This window comes from Phragmites australis, chromosome 20 (assembly GCF_958298935.1).
Source record: "Phragmites australis chromosome 20, lpPhrAust1.1, whole genome shotgun sequence".
Classification (NCBI taxonomy): Eukaryota; Viridiplantae; Streptophyta; class Magnoliopsida; order Poales; family Poaceae; genus Phragmites; species Phragmites australis.
In genome coordinates, this window is record NC_084940.1 from 8,819,409 (window position 1) to 8,828,975 (window position 9,567).

At 41.8% G+C, this 9,567-nt stretch overlaps 1 long non-coding RNA gene and 1 pseudogene across 1 annotated transcript; one reads left to right on the forward strand and one right to left on the reverse strand.

Moving 5' to 3' along the window:
* The first annotated feature begins 4,735 nt into the window (after positions 1-4,735).
* LOC133901435 (cinnamoyl-CoA reductase 1-like) lies at positions 4,736-7,502 on the forward strand (annotated as a pseudogene).
* Positions 7,503-7,510: 8 nt separating this feature from the next.
* On the reverse strand, positions 7,511-9,271 carry LOC133901922 (uncharacterized). The gene is made up of 2 exons (XR_009906799.1): positions 9,072-9,271; positions 7,511-8,074 (listed from the first exon to the last, which is right to left on the reverse strand). It is a non-coding gene; the product is annotated as an uncharacterized LOC133901922 (long non-coding RNA).
* Positions 9,272-9,567: the final 296 nt, after the last annotated feature.

Sequence of the window (9,567 nt, forward strand, 5' to 3'; positions counted from 1 at the left end):
TATAAAGACCCAAACTTGATTTTCTCTCAAAATTTTCTAGTTCTCCATGCATGACATTGATCCAATTTGAATTAAAAAGAGCGTGTCCAACATCATGGGACTCAAAAGAAGCAACAAATACAGTATCTATAACAAATGGATGTCAAGAGTGCTTTCCTAAATGGTTTCAAACCTAGGGGCTCAAAAGAATTAACAAATGCATATTGAGCAAATTTGCACCTCGTTATCCTCTCAATAAGGTCGTCAATCATCAGCTGTAGAGGATGTTTTCACTGAATGTGTCGAGGAGCCTCACGTTGTGAGACGATCTCCCCCTCAATTGCTGCTGGTGCAGGCTCGAAAGCAGTTGAAGTGGAAGTAGAGGCTGCAGGATCCTCTGCCGATGTAGAAGTAGCAGGAGCCAGCTCTGACATATGCGATGATAGGAAGTAGTGGATCATCCTCATCATCACCGAGAGCTGAAAGGTTGTCATTCACAAAGATGTTTTCCCTATCTCTTGATCACCTTCATGCTTAAAAACATAACTAGCACACAAAGTTGATTCATCAAAAGTCACATCACAGGATTCCATGATGGTGTTAGTGTCAAGAAACCATGTAAGAATGATCATGAAGGGAATACCCCAAGAAAATTCTATTGGAATAACATAACTTGAATTTGTCAAGATTGTCACGCTTTAGGATGAAGCATCGACAACAAAAAACTTTCAAATGTGAACCTTCGACCTCCTCTCAAAGTGCAACTCATAAGAAGTCAAATTCGAAATTGAGAACAAGAAAATCTGATTGGAGATATAGCAAGTTGTACTAATAGTCTCTACCCAAAACTTTCTAGGAATCATATGCTCATCGAGCATCATCCTAGCCATCTCCACTAAAGTGCGATTCTTTCTCTCAACCACGTCATTCTACTGAGGAACACGTGGGGTAGAAAATTGATGCTCAATGTCATGTTCAAGGCAGAAAGTATAAAAGAGATAGTTCTTGAACTCGATGTCATTATCACTGTAAATTACTTTCAATACACCAGAGGGTTTTTTGAACAATATTAAAGATAAGATCTGAAAGTGTGAGAACACTTCATCCTTGCTCACAAGAAAGTAGACCAAAGAGTAGCGAGAGTAATCATCAATAATGAAAAGTATATACCACTTCTCACACGCTGAACGAACTCAAGATGGACTAACAATGTCCATACGTAAAGGTTCTCCCGGTCATTCAGTCATCACTAGATTAACTAGTGGGTGAGAAGCACCAACCATCTTATCATGCCAACAAGGAGCGCAAACAAGGTTCTTCTCAAACTTGAGCTTGTACAATCCTCGGATCAAGCCTAGGGTACTCAAACGAGAAAATAAATCAAAGATCATGTGCCTTAGCCTCTTATGTCACCTCCAAAGCTTAGAAGAATGTTGAGCAATTAAACACTGAGAAGAACCATGAGAATTAGAAAAATCAGCTCTAAAAACTCTCTCAACTCGAGAGATCCAATAAATTAAAGCGCCTGAAGAATCAAGAACTTGTGAAGTATCACGTTTGAAACGCACTTCCAAGTCCTTATCTAACAACTGAGATACATAAAGTAAATTGTATTCCAGATGCTCCATCAAAGCTACATCCTTAAAAGTGAAAATCGCATTCACCTTTACCATACCTTTGCTTTCACCCTTCCTTTCCGATCATCCCTGAAAGTGATGTACTCATGTCTCTACATCGGGGTGAGGCTAGAGAACCATGATGAATGTTCGGTCATATGGCGTGAACAACTGGAGTCGATGAGCCACTTGTTCTTCAGGACTTCGCCTGCCACCTACATATGAGAAGAGTAATAGGTGGATGGCTCAGTACTGGAATTTGACAAAAACCTCTTGGAAATCTAGTACTGGGTCATCGCCCTAAAACATTAGAAGTAGATGCATGCAAATTAATACTAGTGCGTTGAGGGCGAGTGCCACGGTAGAGAAAACATGGTCCACCAAGCGTTGCAACTTAAAGTCTCTTACACGTAAACCAAAATCATATGAATCATGGTAAGTTTCACACCGAACACCACCTTTAAAGGAGAATTGATGAGCGTCTGAAACATGTGGGTGGGTGTGAGGAAAAGACTCATGTACACCAACAGAGGGATGGTATATGTCCTGAGTGCTTCACTCCCACTCACGCCACTTATCTCTCCTACAATGAAAGTAAAACCCAACTAAGTAACTCTCTCTCTGACAGTAGGTTCAATGGTAGTGTCTCTCAGGTGCACGACTGCCAGTCACTCTAGGATCTCTCACATGTGCTCTCATCTTTGGCTGTGGAGCTTTCTTGGATTGTGTTGTGGCTTTCTTCCTTGTGGGTTGTGGCGTGAGTTTCTTGATGGGTTGTGATGTGGTATTGATTTTGGACTTCTCGACTTTTAGTGTAGTAGGTGAGGTGAAAATAGTCTTACCAACCTCATTGTAAGCCACCCTCTCAAAACCCAATCCCAAGGCTAAACCTGGCTTATCGGCACATATCTTAGTCTTAGCTAAGATCAAATCCATTTTGCCCTTGCATTCTGAGTATTTTTCCACAAGAGAAAGGAGATACTCATTCTCGGTCATGAGCTTCTCAACTTTTCCTCTAACCCAGCTGAGCTTATCCTTCAGGACAATCAGATGGAACAGTTTGGCTGCACATCCTTAGAACTCTCAGCACTCTCCAATCTAGACTCTAGCTCCTTTTTGTGCTTGACTTTCACATCCTTTGAGAGCGAAAGACAATTCTTGCAAGCGTATAAGAGAGTAGCTCTCCTCCTCGCTTGAGGAAGTGTCGATGTCACTGAACGCTACCACAAACGCCCTTGATGCCGCCTTGGCTGCCTTCTTGGTCATCTTGTCGCGGTTCTTGATGAAGGGTTTCTTGGACTTCTTGTGTTTGTAGTCGTGGTTCCGGTCTTCACTCTTCTTTAGCTTGGGATATTCCGCCTTGAAGTGGGTGGTGTCACCACACTCAAAGCAGACCCAAGAACCACCCCTCCTTTGATCTCGGTAGTTGTTATAGAAGTGGGTGAACTTCTTCATAATCAGTACAAGATCCTTATCTTCAAGCATATCTACCTGCTCCTCTGTAATAGAGATCAAGAAGACAAAGCAAATCCACTAGTTAAGGAGTTAGCATAAGAAACACTAACTCTAGACTGACTCCCACCGCTAGGTCCTAAAAACAACACCATGTTCTGAGACAGGGGATTTACTAGGCCTATCCTTGTCGTATTAGCGATCTTGGTAGACTTGAGCTTGTTGAAGAGTTCATCACAAGTCAATGTGTCATAATGGATATCTCTTCAATGCTCGAGATCTTCATTTCCTATATGCTACGATTAAGAGCATAGAGAAGCTTGATCGCTCTCTCATGATCAGAGTAGGGCAAAACTCCAGTGGATCTCAGATTGCTGATAATCCCATCAAAACGAGCAAATATGGAATCTAACAACTCTTCGGAGCCATACACAAATATTTGATATTCTTGGTTATATGTGCTTTGGCGCCAAGCCTTGATTTGGTTGGTGCCCTCATGAAAAACACTCAAATTACACCAAAATTCACTAGCAGTCTAGAGGTGTTGGACTCTGTCAAACTCATTATGACTCAAGCTAATAAACAATATATTTCTAACCTTGTTGTTGGCTTCATATTATTTGTTCTAGGCTTGAGAAGTGCGAGCAACAGGAATCTCATAGTTGGAGTCTACAACCTCCCATATTGCACTTCCTTGGCTTAAGAGGTAAGCCTCCATGCACATCTTCCAGTACGAAAAGTCACTCTCATTAAAGAACAAAATCTTCCCATGTCTCTCCATATCGTCAACGGATCACAAAGCCAGTTAAGGTTAACTAGTGATCTAAAATGGCTCTGATACCAATTGTTGGATCGAGAATGACGACTAAAGGGGTGGAGGGTGAATATGTGCCTCACAAAATTTCTTTCGAAATTCGATGGCCTTTTCCTAGTTTGGTCACCCAATGCACCTCAAAACACAAACGAAAGCAAAACGGAGAGAAACCTTTGTTTAAAGGAAAACTCGGAGAAAACGCTATCATGGGAGTTGATGAACTTTAGGTTCCATTGATACTCATCCCACAAGTCATTACCACAAACAATTGCAAATAAGAGAAGAAAACTCAAAGAGCAAGAGATGGTCACCAAGAGAAAAAACTCTCCAAGTTGATGAATTAGAGGCATGAGAATTCAAAACTCACTTCTATGTATTTGCATGTGAATTTTATGTCTTTAGTAATAAGGAGAATGACTTCACGAGGTGTTGAAAATTCAGCCCAAAAATCAAAATGAAAATCGCATCAAAAAAGGAAAAACTTGCAACAAAGCAAGGAGCCAATAGAAGGAGGCTAGGAGGAGATGAACACAAGCATCGTAGGAAACAATCTCCTCAATTCATCCAGAGGACAACCCTCTTTCTGATAGATTACGAGATAGTTTTCTCATAAAAAACTCTCACCTATTACAAAGACTAAGCTCTCCTTTCATCTCCTCTAAAACTTATCTCTCAAGACTCAAATAGCTAGCTCAACTCTTTCATACAACATACCCCTCTATTTATAGGCATAAGGAGGTTGCTTAACCCTTAAGTTTACTCAAAATACCTCTTGCTTACAATAACCTCCTATCTACCACCGGGGTATTTTGGTTTATTTTTCGCTTTGTCATGACTTAGCTTTGCCTCGATGCTAGCTTCGCGATGATGCCACATGCACACCATCCTTCCACGGGTTTGAGGCTAAACTGCAAAACCATCTTGCATGCTTCTCAAAGCGTGACTCACAGAGCTAGCATCTCGATTCGTGTACTTCATCTTACGATCTTGATCGTCGGCAAGTCTCTCCTGCTTCTGATCCCTCGAGCCGCCTTGTCACTTGCACTAGCATCTCTTTTGCTCGACTTTATTAACATGCTGTCTTCATCCATCCTTTCATACTTTGCTTGATCACCATATGCACAGCTAGGATCACCCTTAACTCCGTCCGGCCTTCTCGATCATCCGGTACCAAGCACCCCACTTGACTCCGATCTTCCCACCGTCGGCCGCCAAGTTACATCCATCACATGCACAACACGAGACAAGCAAATATACATCTCCAACAATATATAACTCCACCTGCAATTAGTCTAAATTGAAAACCTCAGTTCAAAGCATATCTTAGAAATTATGAACGTCGGTTTCTCATTTCTCTACGTACGTGTATCGTCGACGGGTCCTGTTTGGCTGTTCACTGTGCGTCTGTGCATGGCTTGGCTTGAACGGCTGATCAACAGGAGCAGATGTTGGAGCCGGCGGTGCGGGGCACGGAGCACGTGATAAATGCGGCGGCCGATGCCGGCACGGTGCGCCGGGTTGTGTTCACGTCGTCCATCGGCGCCGTCACCATAGACCCGAACGGCGGGCCGGCCGTGGTCGTCGACGAGTCCTGCTGGAGCGACCTCGAGTACTGCAAGAAACTAAGGTCAGCACTCAGCAGTCTAGCCTCCGTTCGGTTCGCCTACACGGCTCCACTTAATCATGTTGTAAAACATCACAAGGATATGCCGATGTATTAATTGATAACGTTAAGCAAACTGAAACAAGCCATTGATTAGAATCAGAAAAAACTCTTGTCATCACTCAACGCTGCCATGGACGTCGTACCACGCCATGCTGCATACATAGCTGTTGCGTAAGCATGACAATGGTATCACCCACACCCGATTAAAGTAGTTTCTAACAAGTATTCTTCTCATGCCACGCCGGATCAGAACTGGTATTGCTACGGCAAGGCCGTGGCAGAGCAGGAGGCACGGGACGCGTCCGAGAGGCACCTCTGCGCCGAGCGCGTCCTGCACCGCGAGGACGTCGTCCAAATCCTCGGCAAGGTGTTGCCTGAGTACCCGGTGCCCACAAGGTGATACGCAACTTCCATGATCACAACATTATGCTAACTTTAGGTTGTCTAGTTTGCCGTACTTAGCAGCTCAAGTTAGGCTTGGGTTGGCTTTGGTTGCTGTACATTCTTTCCTCTTAATGAAAAACGTGCTCAGGCACAAAACAAATTGCTATGAATGCAAATGATGCATCAATGCTACAAAGTACTTCCTCCATTTCAAAATACAGGCGGTGGTTTCCGGCATGGTCTCTAAAACCAAACTTTGACCGTTGGTTTCTGTCACATAATATTATTTGTAGTAGTAAAATTATAATCGAATCTAGTGATATCATTTTTTAATACAAAGCTTACATATTGCTAGACTAATTGTTAATCAAATATTACTAAGTTTGAACCTTGAAATATGTGCACGCCTTATAAAAAGAAACGGAGGGCGAGCTAGCCTCCTCTTGGAATGCTAGAATTTACTAGTAGGACCATAGTTGGAATTACACTATTTCCTTCACAATTTCTACAAAGTTAATTTATGAGAAATCCCTACATTCAAAATAGGAATGAGTCCAGCAAAACTTCAGAGATGCTTAGGATTATCATTTGGTTATTTTCTAGTACTTAAGACTTAATAATAGGATTAGTTAGTTACTTGGCGAGTACTTGATTAAGGCGGATTCCACCTTTTGGTTGGTGACGGATAAGACGAGGGAGAGAACTTGATGTTGACTGAAGCCCAGGTGCACAACAAGCAGTAGGTAATTGTTGCAGGTACATCAAAACTCACTAGTGACGGCACGAGCTCAGCGCTGGAGAAGAGTTAGAATGTTAAGTTTTTAAACTGTGATGTGTACGATTGAAGGTGGCTAGAGAAGGTTTCTAACGTGTAAATGAATTGAATAGGTAATATTTTAAAGCTCTACCATAGTAACCTGTTGCCATTGAGTTGGATCAGAATACAGAAGGATGAAGCTCCTCTAATGCTATTTTACAAACCGGGAAAATGTGGTTAATTACCACTGTAATGCGCCGAACTGAAAGCGGCAACTTACCAATGTATGCTGACATGTGCAATTGGTCATGGTCTCATGGATGCCCACATGCTCTCAAGAAGTGAACCCACCAAAGCAGCTTTATAAGAGTCTGTTTATTTTAGCTGTGGATTATGAAAAATAGCATATAGATTGTGAATTATAAAAACTGGATTCTATAATTTGCAGAAGCTGATGGAAAACAGATTACTACATTGTTATAATATGGAGGCTAGATTATACAATTCAGCTTTTACAATCTAGTATGTTTGTTTCAAGCAGAAGCTACAGGATCTTAGCCTCCAGTTTATATCTGTAATCTGTAATCTACAAACTGAAACCAACAGATCCTAAGATGTCCAACCTGAAGCTACAAGATCTTGGCCTTTAGTTTATACCTGTTAATCACTCACTGTACGAGACAGTGAAGAGCCTCCAGGAGAAGGGACACCTCCCGGTGCTAAGCGGAGAGATCCTGGCAGAATTTAACAGTGTGACGGCATGACACTGCCAAAAAGGCAAAAACAGCATGGTCCACATTTCCCTGTAACAGAAGTGAAGCGTCTAGATTCTGGAGTGTTAGTGTATCTATACCATATGGCATTGTGTAATTCACGTGAAACTAATGAACAAAGTAATATACTATTTCCAACGGTGGTTAATATTTAGAAGTGAACTTTCTACATTTACAATCCTTGTGCTGCTGCTGACCGCCAGTTGTGGTTTCATCGCTTTCGCGATCCGACTGAACAGGCAATTCTTCGTGCGCGGAGCGAGCGTTTATCGAATGTAATAGAGTGATCTGTGCTTTCTCTCCTTCTACCCCTTGAATCAAAATCCTGTATGATGAACCTACATACTTAATACAACGTTCAGGTCGGCGTCAAAGTCTGCCGTAGTTCCTCTAAAAGAACATTTACAATCCTTGGAATTTAGTACAAGTATTTCTTCTTTAGCATCACTGTAGCACACTTGATCTACTTAACCATTCCCCTGAGCAATCATATCATCACCAATTTACCTTTACAAACTATGTGATAGTTTAGTGGAAAATGTATCCTGAAGCATTTTTCTTTCAATGAATTATTCCAATTGATGACATAATTTAGTTCTCTGATGAGAGAATTTATGGTCAACTCTTCCAAACCTGACAAACAACAAACGAGAATTCCATAACACCAAAAATGTGCTGGATAATAATCGAGATAGAACTGAAGGATAACTACAACAAAGAGAAAATTTGGGCTCAATTTCTTTATTCATCGCCTAGTTACACAGCAAGATCTCGCTAAGCATGTGAGGAATAATGATATCAAAGCAAGAAAGTAATTGAAATGCAAAAAAATATCCAGGCTGAATATCGGTCGATTAGAATGGTCTGTTCTTCAGATAGAGAACACTTGCACATATTTCAAATTAATTCTACATTTCTCCTCTGTCTGCTCAAATTTAAATATATTCAATTATGGCCCAGAGCTTTTACTTACAGAATCCACATAAGACTCTATTAAAACGCACGGAGTTGATTAACAATCTGAATTCAAAATTAGATTATCTTCAACTAACTTTGCGCTATTGAGCTACGTGCACTGATCAACTCACACAAAAGTGGCGAAATGTTGGCAATTTACTTATACTTTAACATGCACGTTCACTCTATATCGCCATGTAAGGTAAACTTTCAACTGGCAGAAGAGGAAAACAGCAACAAAATTGGTAAGAAAATTGGTTTAACGGAAGCATTTTAGTTGCGCCATACTGCACTGATATCACTATGTTGTAAATTGAAACATGTTCTATGTTTTAGATTGGGCTAATCATTTCCATGTAATATCTCGATAGTCTCTTTCTGGTGTAATCTCCCTTTGTAACTCTGTTGCGTCTGCAACAACCTGTACTGTGATCTTGTTTATTTAACACAAATTCTTTAGGCAGGCTGAAAGGTTCGCCGTAGTTCCGTAAAAAAACCATGTTCTGACAAACAAGCATGGATATTGAAACTACAACATGTGACAATTAACTAATAGACTGATCGCAAAGAGAAAAAAAAGGCTAGAAAATAGGCGGCCTTAACAATCTCAAAATTTCACAAACATGCTATTACCGCACACACCACTGTCGACGAAAGCTGCAGTTGAGATTACCTTTGCTGCAAAGTAGGGTTGACAGGAGCAGAATGAAGTAGGTTCGACTCGGAGAACACTTGCAGAATTCTAGATAGGAGCGGATGCAGAGACGACGAGCTAAGCGGGATTCTAGATGGATAGGACGCCCACGATTCTTCCGTCCCACCTTCCCCCGCGCCATTTCTGCTCCCATCGTCGTCTTCGCCCTTCTCCGCAGCAAAATCACCTATCGAGGCTGGCGTTTGGTGGCGCTCGCGCGGCCGCCCGCGGAGGAGGAAGAAGCCGGGCGCCGGACGACGAGGGGTCGGGTTGACGTCGCGGCACGTTGATCGTTTCAGATGCGCATTCAGCCCGCAGGCCGTTGAACCAACAGCAGGAAGGAGGCCCGAACCTTTTTTCATTTTTATATTTTTTAAATATATATCTGTATTGAAAAATTACAAATCTAGACTCATGTCGCCTGTCCACTTCAAAAAATGTTGGTTCTACCCTACATAAAATTTCAGAATTTTTT